We start from the raw sequence: 22,661 nt of genomic DNA, 5'->3' as shown, positions 1-22,661 counted from the left end.
TTACTTTTACTAGTCCACTATTGACTTTGCACATTTCTTAAAAAATAATAAATAAAATATACTCCCTTTGTTCCAATTTATGTGAACCTGTTTGATTGGGCACAAAGTTTAAGAAAAAAATGAAGATTTTTGGAATTTGTGGTCCTAAACAAGTTAAAATGGGATCCAGAGTATTTGTGTGGTTATAAAAGCTTCTCATTAAGGGTAGAATTGGAAGTTTAAGCTAAATTATTTCCAAATTTAGAAAGGGTTCATTCTTTTTGGAACGGACCAAAAAGGAAATAGATTCACATAAACTGGAACGGAGGGAGTATAATTTACCATAATACCTGTACACGGTGGAAACCGGGTTCGTCCATTGTTTGACCAATCGAGGCTGAAAGATGGCAGGACAAAGATCGAGCTTGGGTTATATCGAACCAAAGCGCAAAATTAGATCGTCGAGCTATAGACCCAGATACCGAGCAAGATCGAGGAAACTTACCGAGCAAAATAACGGAAAGCCGAAATATCCGTAATTGGTCGAGAATCACGACGGAAATCTCGGCACGTATCAAGAAGAGGCCGATTAATTAGCAAATCATGAGATTTTTTACCTTGCATAGAATTGTACCAAAAGTAGAACACATCCACTATATAAAGGGGGGTTCTCATAATTTGTAACATACATTGTAACACGCAAAAAAGAAGCAATATACTGATCATTTCTAGTTCTTATCATCTTGTTGTTCAGTTCTAATACTAGTTGAAACATTTCTTGGCTCGAGGGTGATCAAACTCGAAGGCTAAGGCTGTTCAATTTTGTTGTTTGCATTTATCTCATTATGTTAATTTCAATATTAATCTACTTGGCCTTTGCATGGGAACATGAGTTAACTGAGAATCCTCTCATCTGTCGCATTTATTCCTCTTTGACTGGATTAACAGTATTTAGAGTATAGAGCATGCCACCCAAACAACACATACCAAATATATTTATTAATTATTACTGCATCTAGTAATAAATATACCCTCTTCGCCTTCTGTAAAAGTTAAAGTACATTAAAAAATAAGAAGAGGGAAATTAATACAGGCAAATTAACCTCTCTATAACAGTCTCGTTTTTTCTGAATATTTTTTAATATTATACCAAAGTGCAATTATAGAGAACATATATTATAACATAACATAAAAATTGATTCTGGAAAAGCGTGATTTATATAGTGAAGTGTTATTATATAAGAATGTTGTTATAGAGAGCTTTTACTGTATTTTCAAAATCACAACGTTGTACTGACTTTATAAAAGGGGAGATTAAAGCGAGAGATGACTCTTTGCATCTAATTTCAACTAAAGAAAAAAAACAAGTAATAATATTGTGTACTGCATATAGCACTTTCTCATAAATCATAATTTCAAGGAGGGGCATGGCCCGGCTCTTTGACAGTTTGTTGGTAATCACCATCGTACTATATTATAAGCATGAAGATCAAAAGTTGAATGTAAAAGATCAAGATAACCTTATACTATTATTAGACTTTTATGCCCTTAAAAGTTATTTTAATAATATCTTCAATATTAATAACAAAAGTTAGTTTTGTAACATTAACTTTGACTTGTAGATTATCAAAGAATTTAGTGAGGTCCATGTATTCAAATTCTTCACTTTACAAAGTTGAGCTTTTTAATTTCAGTGTATAATAATTTTTTTGAGCTAACATTTACGGTTCTTAAAAAATCAAATAACTTTTTTGAGCTAACATTTTATCTTCTCCTTTTATTTTTCTTAGCATAAATAGTTAGATACACGCAATCTTTTTCTTATAAATACAATCATGATTCAAAGCGTTTTACCATCCATGTACAAGACGATATAATTTTTTACTAATTATACAGGATAGACGCGCAACGCGCGTGCCCAAGGACTAGTGCTTTTATAAGTGTGAACCTATTGAAGTTTTAAATAATTAATTATTAATAATTTTATAAATTAAACGAACTCTCTTACCGAATATGCTATTTTTTTTTCGTTGGGGGTAGGGGGTGGGGGTTGGACCTTCGGTTCTATCTGTAACAAAAGAGTGGCTCCACCACTAGTGTGATGACCCAAAAGGTCATCTTCTATTTTAGAATTCAATTTCATGTTTCGAGGCCTTGGAAACCTCATTTTATCTCTTCTTGATTTGCGTGCGCAGTCCGGGCGTGTATCCAAAAAGCACTTATGTGAAAAATTTAAGAAAAGATGATTTTTAGCTTAAAAAGATGATTTTTGTTGACTTCGGTCAATGTTTTGGGTAAACAGACCCGGATCTGTGTCCCAAAGGTCCCGGAGGGTCCGTAGTAAAATATGGGACCTGGACGTATGCCCGGAATCGAATTTCGAGGTACCTAGACCGAGAAATGAATTCTTGAAGAAAATTGATAAGACTATAAATGTGATAATTTAAAAGATTTGATCTTTTTGGTATCGGGCCCGTATTTTGATTTCGGAGCCCGGTACAGGTCCGTTATGATGTTTAAACCTTATCTGTGAAATTTGGTGAAAAACGGAAGTGATATGACGTGATTCAGACCTTTAGTTGAGAAAATAGAAAGTTTGAAACTATCTTGAAAATTTCATGTGTTTTGGTGTTGAATTCATAGTTCCAGGTGTTATTTTGGCGATTTGATCGCATGAGCAAGTTCGTATGATATTTTAAGACTTGTGTGCATGTTTGGTTTTGAGCCCTGAGGGTTCGGTGAGTTTTGGATAGACTACAGAGTGATTTGGACTTAAGGAATTTTGCTGGTGTACTTCAGGTCTGCAGACTTCGCAAATGCGAAGTCTGGCTCGCAAATGCGAGCACTGCATTTGCAAAGATATTTCGCATTTGCGATCAGAAGGCTGGGAAGGGGACCTTCGCATTTGCGAAGCTCAGTGTCGTATTTGCGATGAGAACATGCCGCATTTGCGAACACTTGTTCGCATTTGCGATGCTAGCAGGCCAGGCCAATCTTCGCATTTGCGAAGTAAAGTTCGCATTTGCAAGTTCGCATTTGCCAACCTGTGATTGCAAATGCGATACCTGCAACTGTTCAAAACGATTTTTGGACGGGCTTTTTTATTCATTCTCCCATTTTTCAAAACCTAAACTTCAAGAGGCGATTTTCCTAGGGCAAGTTCTTTCCCAAATCATAGGTAAATGATTCTTAACTTATTTCTTTTAAACTATTTCATCTTTTTATAAGATATCATCCTAGAATCTAGGGTTTTTCATGGTGTAATTGGGTGTTTTTGGGTAGAACTTAGGAATTTCGAAATTTGGGGATTTGAACCTCAATTTGAGGTCGGATTCCAAACCCAATTGTATATCCGGGCTCGGGGGTGAATGGATAATCGGGTTTTAGTCGGAATTTCAAGTTTTGACCAAGCAGGACCGGGGTCGATTTTTGACTTTTTGGGGAAAATGTTGGGGAATCTATATTTATGCATTGGAATTGGTTTCTTTAGCGCTAATTGATGTTATTAAGTTAATTATGGTTAGATACGAGTGGATTGGAGGTGGAATTGAAAGGTAAAGCGGTCTTTGAGCTTTGAAATACCCGTTGGCTTGAGGTAAGTCTTTGGTCTAACCTTGACTCGAGGGATTAGGGATCCCCGACTTGCTTGCTATGTGAAATACCATGTGTGTGGCGTATAGATGTGTTGACGAGCACCTATGCATCGCCAAATTTCCTGTTTAGCCTGTTCCTTTGCCCGTTTCGTAATATATATTGCTTTCCTGTCTTAATTGCTACTTGCTTATTGATGCATCCATGTCTAAATGTTTCTTATTAAATGTTGTTTCTCTATTGACATTATTAATTGTTCCGTAGTTTCATTATATCACACTGTTGGTTTACGTTGGTTTATTGGTGCTTCATTACACTTTGATTGGTCTCGCTGTGTAGTATTAACTGATGAAGTTTCATAATTGTAGTGATTTTTCGTTGTTTTGGTTTGAGGTATAAGTGTTGTGGAGGATTTTAGTTAACTTGTGAAATACTTATTTTAATTTTTTGATTGGTACTGATGTGGTGGGATCGGGTTGCACGCCGCAACATGAGGAATAAGGGTGAGATGTGATTGTCTGGTGGGATCGGGTTGGACGCCGCAATAAGAAGTAATAAGGGTGGACAGGTGGGATCGGGTTGCACGCCGCAACGGGAGGAATAAGGGTGATATATTGAGGAGTAATAAGGATGGACTGGTGGGATCGGTTTGCACGCCGCAACAAGGAGTAATAAGGGTGAATGTTCATTTTGTTATTGATTATATGGTGGAATCGGGTTGTGCGCCGCATCAATTGTTACTTATGTATTCTTCTTCTGCTGAGATTCATTATTGTGTGTGTTGAAACTCTCTTAAGGATTGGTTATAGCTGAGTATTTGTAGAACGACTGGGTTTCGTATTTATTTAATGCAAGTTACTGTTATATTTCATTTTGTATTTCTTTCCGTCTTAGTATAAACTGTTGCAGGATATATATTGTTATGCCCCGTCGTAGCCTCGTCACTACTTCGTCGAGGTTAGACTCGGCACTTACCAGTACATGGGGTCGGTTGTATTGATACTGCACTCTGCACTTTCTGTGCAGATTTTGGAGTCGGTAGTGGCTGATCGAGAGGTTGGTTGCTGATACTGCGTTCAGGAGACCCAAGGTAGTCCTGCTGGCATCCGCAGGCCCTGGCGTTCTGACGGTGGAAAATTCGGGTCGTGACAACTAGTATTAAGGTTTTTTTTGCAACTGCTATTTTGCCTAATATTTTTTTCTTTGACAATAAATGATGTTACACTTTTCTTTTCGTCTTGTTGCACTACTCGTAATGAAAATAATAGTACAGTCAGACCTCTTTAAAAAAGTTATTCATTAAAATAACACATCATTAAAAGATTTTTTTGGAACCAATTTTTCATATTACGTTATATATCCTGTCACGATCCAAAATCCAACCCGTCGTGATGGCACCTAACCCCAACTCGCTAGGTAAGCCAAAAAAAATACAATATAATAATAATGCTAAGAATTAAGAAGGAAATTACTAAACTTTATACAACTCCCCAAGGACTGGTAGTACAAATCATGAGCTTCTAAGATTCAGAATTTACAACTGGTATGAAATAAATACATCATCTTTTTAAAATATACATGAACAAATTTAAAATTTTAAAGTTACCCAAAACAAGAGGCAGCTATGACCGGAACGCAGGTACATCATCAGTGCCAGCTCCAGCCATACACAACAACATCAACATCCAAAATCTGCACGCAAGGTGCAGACGAGTAGTATGAGTACAACCGACCCATGCACCCAATAAGTATCATAACAAACCTTGGCGAGGTAAAAGAAGCAAGAACTATTGATGATACTCTCTACACCTGTGCAGTTCATAATTTTTGACAATTATAGGACAAATATATGATCAAATCGGGGAAACTTAGGTAAAACCACTTTGATACTCATAGTTCTCTTGTTTTAAGTATTCTGCTCAGTCAACAATCCAACCTATACGGAGGACACCCAAGTAAATCAGGTAGACAGTCAAGGAAATTACAAGTAAAGATGAGATACCATAATCAATTATCAGTCCGTTGCGTCGGCAACCCGATCCCAAATATAGTAACCAGCTCTCCCAAAGCTCACATCAATCAGAAACTCGTGCCCACACGTTGCACAGACAACTCACGTGCTAATAATATGAACCGTGCATGTGCACAATTCCTCAAATACCCTGCTCAGATAATATTATAACATGTAGAGGAAGGAAAACAGTTAAATCAGATAAATGACCAAAGAAATAAAATTTCCACTCACTGCATGGACAACTCACGTGTCAATGATATCAATATGTGGATCTGCACGAACAACTCACGTGCCAATAATATCAATAGGTAGATTTGCGCGGACAACTCACGTGCTGCACGGACAACTCATGTGCAAATAATATCAACATATGGATCCGCACGGAGTACTCACGTGCTAATACTGTAAATCGTCTGGCATGATCATAGGCCTCTACTCCAAGCATATGATATAGGAGAAATTAAACAGTATACATGTATATGATAAAGAAATGAGATTCTCATGCTCCTAGAATGGTATAAATAACATATTATAGTGTAAACATGTGCAAAGTGTGCTATCATAGCTCAAATCAGCAAGTTATCACAAGAATAGTAACTACCAAGTTTATTCAGAGAATTAGCTTCTTTGTAACTTCAAGTATGGCTCAGATAGTTTTCAACAATGATACAAATACGGGAAACACTATAGCTTTAAGCTTAACAGCCACCTCTAGGCATATCATAGCCTAAGCATTTTCCCTAGCATGAATAATTACCCCGCTGCTCGCGCATGAGCTCAAACCCACGCATATGTGCACTCATAACGTGTAGCTATCACAAATAATTCAGGCAACTAGCGCCTCAGCCAAGTTTAGATAGGATTCTTACCTCAAACAAGCTGAATTCAATATCGAGCAAGCCAACCAATACTCTAGAAATTCTATTACGTGCGTATCGACCTTCGAACGGACTCAAAACTCGCCAAAAGTAATTAAAATACATCAGTTAATGCCTAAGGAAATAATTCCAAATGATAAAGGTCGAATCTTTAACAAAAATCCTGAAGTCAACCAAAAAGTCAACATTGGGCCCACGCCTCGAAATTCGACAAAAATTACAAAATACGAACGCCCATTCAACCACGAATACAACCAACCAAATTTCGACATCAACTCGACCTCCAAATCCTCAATTTAAAGTCTAGAAAATTTCTACCATTTTCAACCCAATTCACTAATTTGTTGATAAAACAACAATAGATTCGTGTAATTTAACCAAAATCGAGTTAGGAGTTCTTACCCCAATATTTTCCTTGAAAATCTCCCGAGAAATCACCTCACACCGAGCACAAAATTCCAAAAATGGAAAAATGAGACGTTCAGAACTTAAGTTGTGCTGCCCAGGGATTTCCCCTTCGCGATCTCGGAAAATGCATCGCGATCGAGAAGCACAAAAAATTTCCAGAACAATTTTACTCTATGCGATCGCGATGAACAAACTTCTATTAACTCTTCTCAGACAATATGTAGTGTAATAGCCATAACCTTTTGTACATAACTTCAAATACCAAATGATTAATTTTCTGAAAACTAAACCCAAAGGGCTGTAACTTTCATTTTTTTATCATCTCCGAATTCTTTATAGATTGCAAGATATAAGCTTCCAAAGTCGGATCAGTGACACTAGAATTTTCCTCCGCGCGATCGCGATGCACATGCCCATTTTTTCCATTTTACTCTTCCCAATCGCGGCCAATTCTATGCGATCGCAATTCACACTGCTGTAGCCAAAAATCAGCAACTAAAAATGGCCTAGACATGGTCCGAAACCACCCCAAAACTCACCCGAGCCACTCCGAACCCGTACAAATATATCAAAAAGTTCCATAACATAATACGGACTTACTTGAGGCCTCAATCACGCATAACAACATAGAAACGACGAATCACATATAAATTTTCAACTTCAAAACCACGTGCCCAAACATATCAATCCGGAATGAACTCAAATTTTGCGTACAAGTCCCAAATGACATAACGAAGCTACTGAAATTTCCGGAACCAAAATCCGAACTCAATATCATAAAAGTCAACTCCCGGTCAAACCTACAAAAATTCAAAACCTTCAAATTTTCAACTTTCCCCAATTATTGCCGAAACCTTCTAGAAATATCCAAATGAAATTTCGGGCATACCAAGTACAAAATCACCATCCGGGCCTAACGGAATCATCAAAACTCCGGTACGTGGTCAACTCTTCCAACTTAGAGCTTCAATTATGAAATTCATTCTTCCAACTATCTCTGAACCACCTGAAAATCAAAATCGACGATTCACACACGTCATCATACACATACAGAGTTACTCATGACTTCAAATAGCTTAACCGAACGCGAATGCTCAAAATGACCGGTCAGATTGTTATTTCTCCTCCACTTAAATATACGTTCGTCTTCGAACGTGCCAAGAGTTGTTTCTAAGCCTTCAAATCACTGTGCCACCTTACCACGCACATACCCGGGGTGATCCCGCGTCTTCCTATTCCTTATAGGCCTGACAATACAACATAAATAAAGATCATTGCTTTAACCTTAGTCCGTAAACCTTAGAATCCAATTTCCAACATCCGAAATTTTCCACAAGGCCCGTATCTCGCATCTACACACTGTATAAGTCTGAACAAGCTGTATTAAGCCTTAATCATAACCCAAGATATAATTACATAACATACCACACAACTCGCATACTTGTAGCAAAATTTTCGATCACAGTAACTGCTCAAAACAAACTCGGTACCAGTAATAAACCCCATATCAAACAAAACCTTGCTCCAAAACCTTCGTATACTGCCGATAATGAAAGAAACACGCAGAATCTCATAACCACTCATCAGATCAAAAAGTCACGGAGCTCCCTCTCCTTCGACAAGAACTATAGCCAATTTCTAAACTGATCAGCAACATTATCCTTCCAAATATACCGCAATGAGATCCGATAGCACCCATTCTAGGTCCGACTATCTCATCTTATCGAATACAGTCATCCTACTGACATGCCACACAAATACAACCTTAAGCCACAAACCTTGTGCTCCAATATGCAATAATTCAAGTGTACTCCAACATGGAAAATGACTGAAAACATGCCACACAAATACAACCTTAAGCCACAAACCTTGTGCACCAATATGCAATAATTCAAGTGTACTCCAACATGGAAAATGACTGAAATGTGAGAACCCTCCCGCAAGCTCAACAAGTACCACCACAACGCAATGCTAAGAACTCATCACACACAGTAGAACCAAAACACACGAATCTAACATAAAGAATCATATCCCAACAGAACTTCACTGCAGTGTGTGACCCTATCCAAACACCGAACCATATGAAATACCTCAAGCCACGATGCTCAAAACCAACAACCACAAAGTGCATGACCATAACACATACTATCATCTGGCTAGCTTTAGCCACACCTTCACAATCCACAACCACGACAGTCTTCTCTGAGAACTCCCAGCCTCCAAATCCATAGAACACACGAATCACCATACCTGATTCCAACTGCACCGCCCGAATGCCTAACACATCTCTCACACACGATCATCCCACGAGGAATACTTCTATAATACTTCTGTGCCATATAGAAAAATATGAATATCAGCAGTCCATCAACCAGGCAAGTACCGCAATACCAACGAAGCATCCGTATGTCAAAGCACAATGCGCTTTCTGAATGTACACTCTCCTCAGGTAATACCAAGTAGTAATAGCACTTATCTAGTCATCTAAAACCATCCATGTTTTCTAAGAATTCAGAACCATCCCTTTAAAACTGAACCGCCACCTTATACATGCAAATCTAAATCCTATTGGACACGCCGCCTCTATTAGGCCATCATAGGAAAAGTACGAGATTCTCATAATCAACTCTAAGTCACTAGCAGAATACATACCCGGTTAGTTAGAAACCTTCCATTTGATCTCATCCAGGAAAAAATCACAATATGCAACATGCTCCTCTCGCAAGTAGAAAATATCCATCTTGAACCATGGTAGAAACAATCGAAACTCACCGAAACCCATTTAAACATTATCAAGCCATCGGAACTGAATTTCTCTAACCCAACTATCCTAATTCTTCGAGTTCCTCTAAATTACCCTCAAGTTGACGATTCTCCGTATCGGAACGCCACGATTCCTACCTAGATCTCACCAAACAAGAGATCCTAGCATAAAACGACACTGACCTAAGGCCCATAAGCCATTGTATTCCCTCTTAAGCACCCCAAAAGTATCACAACCGAGACACCCACTCTAAAGAAACTTTCTGTGAATTTAAAATTGTTTGTTTTTCCTTTCTTATATTTAAATGTAGAATCCATAGTCATACAGAATTACCGCAAGTCCCAGCACCATCCAATGTAAATAGCTGATTCTAGCGATATACAAATCCGTTTTTTCAATCGCCACATATACATTTTGAATCCATTAGAACCCTCTCGAGAGTCATCCACTCTGCTCAAATATAAATTGCACCGCCCAAACAGGGTGAAAGACACGTGCCCCATTAGCACAACATCAGTCAAAAAAGTGACCCCAAATTATTGCAACCGAGAAAATTCATACTCCATGCGCTCTACATCCTTCATGAATGACAACTCCATCATTCCATGATTTCATATACTCATAAAGCGCAATATAACCCGTACCCAGGAATTTCCTTGCTTCAATTATTCTCAAAACCATCCTCTAAAAGTCATAACCAATCCACAAGTATGCCTCAGACCAAAACTAAAATTTAACATATAACCATGAAATTATATCATATATAGCAGTCTCCCCCACTTGGCTCAAAGCCATCGAATAAAAACTCTGATAACTCACCATATCCATACTCTATTACTGCCGAAAATCTCGGATTGAAATTCAACCAAGTCCTTCATAAACTCATGTAACACAACCATACAATGCCTCAATTGTATGCTAAGCTCGCATTCATACTCGTGGTAGTCATGTCATCTTTCTCAACCAATCCAAATTCAAATCTCAATATATATACCCCGCTGGTAGAACAGAAACCCTTCACACAATATTATAGGGATCACACATTCGTAAATTACCCCGCAAGTGATAACCCACCTGCTTAGCCTCAAACTGGCATCTTTCTATACCCTTTTCGCAGCCACAATTACTACGCAATCACTTAATCTCCCTAACATAGGAAACAACACCTTTTTTTTTATCCGAAATAGGAAAACACTCTAACATTTGTACTAGCGCGCCACGCCATGAGGCGTGCTTGTGGAGAATTCCAGAACACTTTACAAAATCATTTCTTGCCATATTTTGCACTACCGCGCGGCGCCTTATGCGGTGCGACTGTGCAAATTTTACAGAGTACATTCGTTCATCATTTTTTAACATCCGTACTTGGTCCTCGACCCCCAAACATGATCCCGGCTTAATTGCTTGGGCTTCTACTCAGACTTCAAAACTCCAACTTGTTCGATTTAACTCCAAATTACCTTAATAGCTCGGAATCGTTTCCTACAAGGAATAAAACACATAATAAGTGTAAACCACTATCGTTTAAGCTCAAACATACGTAAAATGCAGTAATTATAGTGCAATATTATGGATAAAACATGGGTTTCTAGCCTCCCATCAACGCACCACAGTTAAACCATTGCTCGTCCTCGAGCAATTAAACTGCACTTCACATACAGACGACCTTCTTATTAGACAACTTCCCTAACGCATCATGCCAAGAATATTTAAAATAGACTAAGCACCACATAATGACATCCTAGCCCCAAAAATCGACTCACAAGCCCCATGCAATTTTCAGAACCTGCTTACTTACTCTAACTCAAAGGTCAACGACTTTACCTTACCTTCGTAAATTATGGGCCCTCACACAAACTATAGAGAGTAGTTCCATACACAATAAAATTCAAGAACAAATAGGAACTCATGATAGAAAAAATTAACTCACTCTCAGAAATAAAACTCATGTGCACAGATAATGTACCATAAGCTTGACCGTAGTGTAATACTCTAATAATTGAGCTAATTCAGTCAAATATGAAGTAGGATTTTATTTTGGTTATAATGCAGGCCGTGGGACGGGTAGGATACATATGGAGTAGTGACTACACCTCCTTAAGCACTTTGATAGGCTACAAGTACTTTGGGTATAAGTATTTTACTTTATGTTTTGATGATCTAACAAATTACTATCCAGAACCAGATAAGGAACCTGTTACACATTTACAAGACCTCAAGTTCACAAGATTCCAGGTTGGGATTCAACGTGGAAATTTGATTCAACTCCTCAGAGTGGAAGGAACAATTGAGGGACCAGGTCCCTACCAGTTCCTGAGGAGACTGTACGAAAGTCAACTTTCTAGCTGGAAAGTTGCTGCCTGCACACGCTACAATGTAGGAACACTGCTGCAGTCAACTTTCCAGGGAAGACTTTTTACCTACCTTGCTTGCATCATTGTAAGTGATGTCACACATGTATATATGCATTCAAGGGAGGTAAAACAAACACACTTGAACACTTAGAGATTTCACAAAAAGCTCACTCATGTGACCATTCATCCAGCAAGTTTCAAGTGCCTTAAGAACAAAGAACAAGGCAACTACGAACCAGTTCCCATATCGAGTTATTGTGTATCCTTAGTTGAGTTGTAACTTTGTAATAGTTCTTCAAATTGTAATTCCTATCTAGCTTATTTAGAAGCACTTTATAGGAACATCTTTGTAAACCTTAAACCTGCGTGTTTAAGTCTTGGCTAGAGCTAGTCAAGCTTTAAAGTCTTTATAATAGAGTTATTATAAAGTGGCTTGTAATAGGTGTATTACAAGTTAGTGAGGGATTAAGAGTTTAATTCCTAGGTTGCATAGGTTGTAATCTTAAAGTTGCTCAGTAGTGAAGTTGAAATCCTACAAGCGTAGGTCGTGGTTTTTAATCCCGTTGAGCTGGGAATTTTCCACGTAAAATTCCTCATGTCATTTAATTACTCCTCTGTGTGTGTGTGTACTGTTGGACCTGATAGAGAACCTGGTTCTCTATAGAGATTAGTAGACCCTTATATTCTGTCAATTGGTATCAGAGTAGGTTCTTTCTATCAAGTTAACATCTAGAAATGATCCTCATGGCTGATCCTCGAAACTTCGAAGAAGGCCAGTCTACGTACAGACCTCCTAGGTTCAATGGTCAATACTATGGGTGGTGGAAAACTAGGATGCATAACTTTATCATAGCTGAAGACTCTAAGTTATGGGATGTAATATGTGACGTACCCTTAGTCCCTACAAAGAATCTTGGCGATCAAGTTGTAGCCATTCGCAAGACGAGGAAATAATTCAATGACGCTAATAGAAAGGCCATAGAAAAGAATTTTCGAGCAAAGAAAATTTTTATGTGTGGTATTGGCACTAATGAATATAACAGGATATCAGCTTGTCAATCAGCAAAAGAGATATGGGAGGTTCTTCAGACAGCTCATGAGGGAACAACTCAGTTGAAGCAATCCAAGATTGATATGCTCACGACTGAATATGAGCTCTTCATAATGAAAGATGATGAATCTATCCAAGATATGCATACTCGATTCACCTCCATCATCAATGAGCTTCACTCTCTTGGTGAAAGTATTCCAAGAAACAAGCTTGTCAGAAAAATCCTTAGTGTACTGCTGGTTTTTGGGAAAGCAAAGTTAATACCAATACAGAGGCTAAGGACTTGCAGACACTGACCATGGATGAACTTGTTGGGAACTTGAAAACCTATGAAATAAAGAAGAAGAAGGACAATGAAAGAACAGAGCCCAAGAGGGAGAAGAACCTGGTCCTCAAGACGGATAGCAATGACTCAAGTGGTGAAGACGGGGACATGGCTTACTTGACAAAAGGTTCCAGAAGATGGTTCGTAGGAATAGAGGCATTCCAAAAAGGGGAAGCTCTAGAAAGCCCAGAAACTATGATCTCTGTCATAAATGTGGCAAGCCAGGACACTTCATCAAGGATTTCCTCCTCCTAAAGCAAGATCAGTATATAACAACTTTGACAAAGCAGCCAAGAGGAACCAAGTTCCTGACAAACGCTTCAAGAGGAAGAATGATACTAACAACGTTGTAAAGCAATCTCTTGCTGCATGGGGAAACTTCTCCAGCGAATCTGAAGAAGAAGACGATGATGGTGGTAGTACAATGATGGTAGTGGAAAATGAAACAACTGAGTATGATTCAATTTGCTCTAATGGCTCAATCTGATGACAATGATGATGACGATGACGATGAGGTAAACTTTCTGGATGTTCAGAGAAATCTAACATCTTGCTCTCCTGAAAACCTCATGTCATTAGCAAATATGCTAATTGATGCTTACCATAGTGTTATCATTGATAAAGATGCTTTAATTATGGAACTAGGGGAAGCTGAACAAACTAGAGATGACTTAGTAGTCATTGTAGTTGATTTGAAAGAAACAATAGAGAACCTAAAAAGAGAAAAGAATGCCTTAGAAGAGAAAATTTCTAGTATAGAAAATGAACATGATGATTTAGTGGTGGTTGTGGTGGACTTAAAAGAAACCATTGAGTGTGCAAGTAAAGAAAAGGAAACCTTGACTGAGAGAGTTACTATCATTGAGCAAAAAAGAGATGACCTAGTAGTGGTGGTAATAGACTTGAAAGAAACAATTAAGGAATTTAAAACAGTAAATAGGCCTGGAAACTCTAAAAAGGGAAAGGAAGTTGCAAGCGAAGCACACATTAAGCTTGTAAATGAGGTAAACTTGGTAAAGACTAGTCTGTGTGTTGAATTTGAGAAAAACAAACAACTTCAGGAAGAATTTGGGAAAGTAAAGAGTGATCTTGAGAAATCTCTTAAATAGGCATGGTCCTCGGATGCTATCACTGCCATGTACACCAACTCTGGGGGAAACAGGCAGCGGATTGGGTTTCAAAGGAAAAAGATTCCCTACAACCCTCATAGAAAGTATGTTACTGTACCTGACAATTGGCTATGTACCCACTGTGGAAACGATAGGCACCTCAAGGAAAATTGCATGGCCAGGGTTCAGTCTCATCAGAGAAATAAAGTCTTTGCTGAGAGAGCAACTACTACAAGAGGACCTGGTCCGTCAAATAGGAAACCATCAAATAGGAAACACATTTTGCCTGCTTGGACTAAGAGAGAACTCATTCATCCTTTTTCTCTTAACAAGGGACCCAAACTTTTTTGGGTTCCTAAATCTAACCCTTGATTTTCATGTGCAGGGAGTAGTGAAGGGAAATAGCCAATAATGACACATGAACAGCGGCTGCTCAAAGGACAAGACTGGAAATATAATCAATTTTCCCTTCATTAAAGAGCCATACAAGGAGAAAGTGTACCCTTTTTGAAAATGGCTAAAAAGGGGGTACGCTCTAGGAGTTGGAAAATTTGTGTCAAAGGAAATAAGGTGGAATGCTTGTCCAGGATATGCACAATATCAGATCCTGTGACTGGTGAGGTGATGTTGTAGCCAAAAGACACAAGAGTACGTATGTTGCTGTGATTGAGCTTCTACAGAGTCGAGATACAAGTTGGTTGGAAGCTGTTGAAGACAATAATGAACCATGGGACAAAAGTCTGGAGCATTGCACGTTGTCTATCTCTAAACAAACTGGATCTGAAAAACCTGGTTCGTGGTCTAATCAAGTTGAGCAACAAGTAACATGAAGTGTGCAATGCCTGTGCAAAAGGAAAGCATGTCAAACCTTCATTCAAGCCCAAAAAAGGGGGGTAGACAGCACTTTAGAACTAAGGATAAGATCTTTCAAGAAACTGTGGCTTTTGTCAAGAAAGTCTAGGTACCGATAGAAACAAACGTGGCTTGCATCAGATTAGATCATAGAACATGCTTGGATAATGCCATAAGTGGATGAATGCTATATTCAGAGAAGAACTACTCAACCGCTTAGCTCAAAGAACACCACCTCAGATGGAGTTGTTGAAAAAAAGAAAAGGACTCTTGAAAATAGGGCATGGTCAATATTAATTGATGAAGGGTTTGCAAACATCTTGACCAAAGTTGCTGACTCAATTGAGGATATCTGGGTATAACTGTTAGGTTCTCAACAATGGGAAGGTTCATCCTTGAAAATCTGATGGTAGAAGAGATGGAGGAATCCTCCTGACATACTCGTCTCAAAAGAGAACAGAAATACTAATCAAAGTAGAGAACGCTCATTGATTCCAGCAAGGAACCGGGTCCCGTGTATACAACAACAAAAGCTGAAAAACAAGCTTTTGGAAAGAGGGTTTTTGCATAGAGACATCACTGAATCACTCCTGTATCTCATTGCAAGTATGCTAGACATCGTGGTTAGAGTTGGGTTCTATGCAAGGTCTCAATCAAATCCAAAGGATTCTCATCTGAAGGGTGGTGTAAGTATTTTGGGATATCCTAGAAGAACACAGAACCTGGTTCTCTATTGTCCTCCAAGTAATGGATAGGAAAAGCTCACCTGAATTGGGACAGTCTATAAGTTCCTGTCATGTCTCATAAGGCTCAAGGAAGCAGAATTCAATGGGACTCCCAACAGCTGAAGCAGAATATGTATAATCAGCATCCTACTGTGGTCAAGTGATGTGGACCAAGCAACAAAGTGCATTGGACCAAGCAACAAATTGGAAGAACTTGAGTCCAACTCAAGAAGGCCAAATACAAGTATCTGCTGAAGATCAAGTTGCAGACATCTTCACCAAAAGCCCTGAGAAGAAAGCATTCTGAGAAAGATCGCCTTGCATGAGGGATGATGAAACCCAACTGAGAACCTGGTTCCTCATTATTGGTTATGAAAGTCATAGTCAGGTAAAAGCTAGCTAAAGTGTTTTCTGGCTAAGTCTAACTCACATCTATACCATTATAGGTAGACACGCATGATGACTACAGAAGCAGATGCTATAGTGCATGATGAATAAGGGGATAAAACTCACTTGCCAGACCTATCAGGGAACCTAGTTCTCTAACGTAGGTTAGTAGCTTCATTGTTCTTTCATACACAATTTAAAATAAACAAAAACAATGCAACATCATCATCAGCGTGACAGTCTCTTTAAAGTCGTGTCTCTTAAGTCAATACGTCACAGCCCAAATGTCACTCCTTTTGTAAACGATACATCTCCCAAGAAAAAGGGTGCCACCATTTCAGAAGGGGTCCCTCATCATAATTAAATCAACATCACAACCCCTTCTCTTCCAAAATCAAAATTCCCTGTTTGTCTTCTCTCTTCTCAAATCCACAGATCTTCGAGAATAATCTCATCATGTCTGAAAATCAAGCAACCTTCAGTGTGCCTAACAACACTGTGATTGAGTCCTCACCAGTCAGTAGTTCAGCAGTGAACCTCTCTCCCAACACAGTCACTAGTCCAAACCTTAAAGTAAAGTCTCCTCCACACTCAACTCTCTCTCCTACCCACTCCGAGTCCTCTCTTCATCGGAGCAAGTATGAGAATGTCTGTCCTCCTCCAGTCTCACCAGTCAAACAGAGTCAACAAGGTAAACAAGGGAACCTCGTTTAGGAACCTTCAACTCTATCCATGGCTGAGAACTTGAGTGAACATCTGGTGATTAGTCATGACGAGACTGAGATCACCATGAAAAGTTGTGACTCTGTAGGTATCACTCCTTCGTCTGTTGAAATCGCCATGGAACCACAAGAAGGGGGGGGGGGAATAGAGAATACATTTTCCATTGCGTCAGAAGGGGTCATTATAGAGGAATGCGCAGGAGGGTCTAAGCCTTAGGGGGAAGAGACAGAAGAAGAGGGAGAAATTATGCCATTTGAACAGCCGGCACAAGATGATGCTACTGGGGTCCCAAATGATGAACCCGATCCCTCCATGGAGGATCCAGGTCAGGAGTCATCTCCCCAGGTCAGTATTGATCCTGATCCCTCTCCCACTTTGATGTTGAGCCTTTGAATAAGGTGGTGCCTGAGATGAATCTTGACAGTGAAGAAGATGCAGACGATTTGGTTTATGCTAGTTTTAACAGGGCTAGGACTAAGCCAGTGGTAACTTTAGAGCCACCTAAGCGACCTACTACATGGTTGCAGTAAAAGGAGGCTCTAGAGTTTGCCCTCAAGAAGAGTAAAAGGAGTCGAAGAAGTAGAAGGTTAAATAGAAAAGTTGTACAAGCATAGGATGTTCCTATGGTGGATGTAGATGAGGAGACCAAAGAGGAACCTAGTTCCCTGACCCGCAAGTCTTCAAGGAAGAATCAATCACTCTCTCTCTCTCTCCGAAAGGCACACCTCTAAGGGTGCTGAGAGTTCATCCAAGAGTGTTGTTGCTGGTTCCAGTGAAAAGTTGGTGAAACATTCTGGTGACAAGACAGTGAAGGAGTGTGGTAAGACAGTGAAGGAGAGTGGTGACAAGTCTGATGAGGAAGAAGTGGAAAAATCTGGTGAACATGGACAGAACATGTCAGTGGAGAAGGAAAAGTCTGTTGGCAAGTCGGTGAAAAGAAAGAGGGATGATGATGATGAGGAACCTGTTTCCGTCAAGAAAGGAGAAGTGAGTGGAACTCTGAGGTCTGAGAAAAGGAAGTTGGGGAATCAGAAAGTGCTGTGGGTCCGCACATTTGCCTCTGACATTCTAGAGAGTGCTGGGATGAGACAACTAGTGGATATCTGTGATTCTCAACAGTGGACCAATTTGTTTACAAGTGAGGCTCCTATAGTGTATAAGGACGAGGTGCGAAGTTTCTACACCAGCCTCTTCACAGTAGATGGTGATCAAATCTGCATGTTGGTAAATGGGGTGGACATAGTGATGGACTCTGCTCTATTGGGGCCAATTTTGGGTGTTCCTACCGAAGGAGTGTCTTCTATTCGGGGTGCCTGCACACCAAACTTCATAAATGCCTTTGTCAAGGACAATGTAGTACATCATGGGGAATAGGTGCATAAGAAGGCACTCCTTCTAGTTTATCAACTACTCTTTGAGATGGTTAACAAAGTATTGCTTCCCCGCACTGAAAGAAGGTTTGTTGCATCCAAAGCTGACGTATTCCTCATGGAAACCTTGGATAATTTCTCCTACATCAATTTGCCTGCCATAATGATTGAGCATATGCAGAAGGTAGAGAAACTTAAAGATGGGAATTCTGGACTGCCTTATGGGTTCCTTCTCACAATGGTCTTTGAGTTTTTCAAAGTACCTTTGGGACAGGCCAAAGTGGGCACCAAAAAGAAATTATTTTCAAAAACTACTCTGGAGGAGTGTGAGTGTATTGACAAAGTCAGAGGAGTTGGAAGAACTTCTACAATCTCTCAACTGATAAATGCTCAGAATAGTGCCACAGAGGAGATCCGGAAGTTGAAGGCCAGGAACGCGATTCTTGAGAATCAGCTCAGTCAGTTGCAAGAGGTACCTGGTTCTCACAGCGCAGAGGTTGCACGCCTAACAAAGGAGAATGCTGAACTAAGGAAACGGGTGGAGGACCTGAAAGAAATACTGCTCAATGAGAAAATGTCCGCGAATGCTCGCATGGATCTTGTCCTCCAAACTCTTGCTTCCTCTTCCAAGCCCCCTTCCTCCAGTGTCCCATAAAGAATGTCCCCTTAGTGTCCAGTTTGCAGTGTCTATCTTTTTAAGTTATTTTTGGTGATGTTTTGTTACTTCTGGTACTTGTTTTTTTGTTTGTTCTAGACAGTGGATGAAAACAATGATTCTGCTCCCGCTTGTAAAAGTCCAATTCTGGTTAATGAAAATGATTTCCATTTTGCTATCTAGAAGCTGCTCCTTTGCTTTTGTCTTTTATCATGTTATGAGCACATAAGTGGCATGAGTTAGCTATGCTAGACTTCTTTATGATGCTAACCAGCTATGTGCTTTTTATGATGCCGAAAGGGGAAAGATTTATAATCTGAAAACAAAATACAGATACAGGGGTAACTCATTTAGGGGGAACTCACAAAGGTTCAGGTACTGACTAAGGGGGAATCAGAGTTTCAGGGGGAACTTAAGGTCTCTCTGGTTCACAATTTGGTTCTTTATGGCTCTTTCTAGGATTTTCAATTATAAGTTTGTCATCATCAAAAAGGGGAAAATTGATAGCCTACAAGTACTTTGGGTATAAGTACTTTACTTTATGTTTTGATGATCTACCAAACTCACTATCCAAAACCAAATAAGGAACCTATTACACACAGCTGAGAGACCAGACTAACAGTTCCCGAGGAGACTGTACGAAGTCAACTTTCCAGTTGGAAAGTTGCTGCATGCACACGCTACAGTGCAGGAACAGTGCTGCAGTCAACTTTCCAGGGAAGACTTTTTCCTACCTTGCTTGCATCATTGTAAGTGATGTCACACATGTATATATGCATTCAAGGGAGGTAAAACAAACATACTTGAACACTTAGAGATTTCACAAAAAGCTCACTCACGTGACCATTCATCCAGCAAGTTTCAAGTGCCTCAAGAACAAAGCAACCACGGACCAGTTCCCACATCGAGTTACTGTGTGTCCTTAGTTGAGTTGTAACTTTGTAATAGTTCTTCAAATTGTAATTCCTATCTAGCTTATTTAGAAGCACTTTATAGGAACATCTTTGTAAACCTTAAACTTGCGTGTTTAAGTCTTGGCTAGAGTTAGTCAAGTTTTAAAGTCTTTGTAATAGAGTTATTGAAAAGTGGCTTGTAATAGGTGTATTACAAGTTAGTGAGGGATTAAGAGTTTAATTCCTAGGTTGCATAGGTTGTAATCTGAAAGTTGCTCAGTAGTGAAGTTGAAATCCTACAAGGGTAGGTCGTGATTTTTAATCCCGTTGAGCTGAGAATTTTCCACGTAAAATTCCTCCTGTCATTTAATTACTGTTGTGTGTGTGTGTACTGTTGGACCTGATAGAGAACCTGGTTCTCTATAGAGTTTGGTGGAACCTTATATTCTATCACACTTTAATACAATAATTTAAACCCCACACTTATGTTAAACCAAACGCCAACCTTCGTAATAACAACATCAGGCTCCCAATTTCCTTAAGCATAAAAATGATGAGAAATAATCTACCACTAGCAGGGAATCCAATTTTGTTTCCTTTTTTTTTCTAATACATACATAACTATTTTTCTTTCAATTCCTTACAAGTGGATCAAATTATTTTCAAACATTGCACTTTTCTCCCTTTTCTATAGCTCCCATCACAAACCCGACCATACCTCACTTAGCTTTTACAAGATCATAACAAAATTAAGTGCTTAAGAGAGATAAAAGGTTCAAATAGATGGTCAATCCAAACAAATGGGTAAGGCTTGTAATATGGTTGCCAAAGAAGTAGGATTACAGGCTCAACTAGGCTAACTAAGATACACATTAATTTGGTGGGTAAAAGCATATATCTGGCTTAACAAAGAAATGCCTATATCACTTCCTAGACTGAACAAGACTACCATTTCGCTTTACAAACACACGGGTCAAGTTCTAGACATCAATCGGCATGCACAGAATGTCACACAACCTTATACACACATTGGCACATAACTCACTTAGGACAGGATCTATCCCGACTCTCTAGCCAAAGCAGTTAAGCAGAGTCACAATCAAACAAGTTAAGGTACCTGTCTATGAGTCAAGAACTGAGCCGCATAACAACTAAGGCACTCACTACTCTCAAGGCACAACAACGCCAAGAAAAATCATCTTCATTTAATACACATCACAAGACTTCATTATTTCTAATAACAGAAAAACTTACTATACCTGGTTCAAGCAAAACCCTTGAAAATCCAAGGGAGAATTATTGCACTACCTCAGAAAGACAACTTTTTTTAATATCGACTATAATTCCCTCAAGAAACCAGTCGACGAAATCCTTCGTTGGGAAGAGTCGAAACTAAATAATTACTATATTGTCTAACAAATCAAGAAACAAATAGAAACAAATCAAAACACCAACTCGCGAATAGAAACAAGTACAAATACGACTACACAGAAGCACCTCACCCCACACTTAAGAATTTTCATTGTCCTCAATGAAAAATAGTAAAACAAAAAGTGAAAAGGTCACTCCCTGAGGCCCGTGGCCTACTCCTCATCAACACCCTCAAAGGTGCGCAGGTACTCTTCATCGTCGGATGGAATAGAGTAGGCATCCTCATCCGGTGGCATCACTACTCCATCAGCAAAACCCAATCATTGATGAGTGACAACGAAGAGGGGGTGGTTCTCCTACAGTGTTAACATGTCAATCTCACCCCGAGCAGCGCAAAGGGTAATATCTACAAATAGCAGCTGTAGTGTCTCCTCCACACGAACAAATCTATGGTCTACAGGAATAACAACATCGAGGGGAGGGGGGAGGTCCGTCACAACTATGACATCAGAAGGCCTAAGAGGCCGCATCACCTGAATCATACTATCATAATGGAACTCCTCCTCCACATGGTGTGTCCATAGAAGCCATGTCATCATACTCGGGAAATACATACGGCGGTCCCCAAGTGGACGCTCTCAAGACATGTGCTCAAGCATAATCTTACCCAGATCAAACTTCATCCGAGTCAAGATAGAATAAATGAGACACACCTTTACCCGGGATACATCAGTGTCGTTCTGAGTAGGCATGATCTTTGCATGTATTAACCGTAAAATTACTCTGGCGGAACACTGGAAATAGCACTTCTTCATGTCTTTGTGGAACTCATTAGCGTCTCGCATCCAGGTGGCTAGAGACCCCGCGCCACACAGTGGGCGTCTATATCAGCGTAAGGGGGCCGACCCAACAACATTAAGAACAACTTATGCGAATGCTCCGTGAATCCCATTATTTGATTTATTACCCGGGAAGAAAATGGAATCATCTTGACTCGCACTTGGACTTCATACACCGCATCGGCCTCAGTTGCCAGTTAGCATAAAATTCCTTAACCATGTTCACATTCATCGATTCACCTGGATGGAACAAGGTTTCACACCCTAAGTATATGATGTTGTTGTAAATCCCCGAGTAATTCCTGACAAGCTTACCATCCTCAATACTAACTTTCGGCTTGGGACTCACTGCTGGAAGAAAGGTCCGGAACCA

The sequence above is a fragment of the Nicotiana attenuata genome, unplaced genomic scaffold, assembly GCF_001879085.1.
Source record: "Nicotiana attenuata strain UT unplaced genomic scaffold, NIATTr2, whole genome shotgun sequence".
Taxonomy (NCBI): Eukaryota; Viridiplantae; Streptophyta; class Magnoliopsida; order Solanales; family Solanaceae; genus Nicotiana; species Nicotiana attenuata.
The sequence above is the reverse complement of the archived record's forward strand: the minus strand, read 5'-3'. Positions refer to the sequence as shown.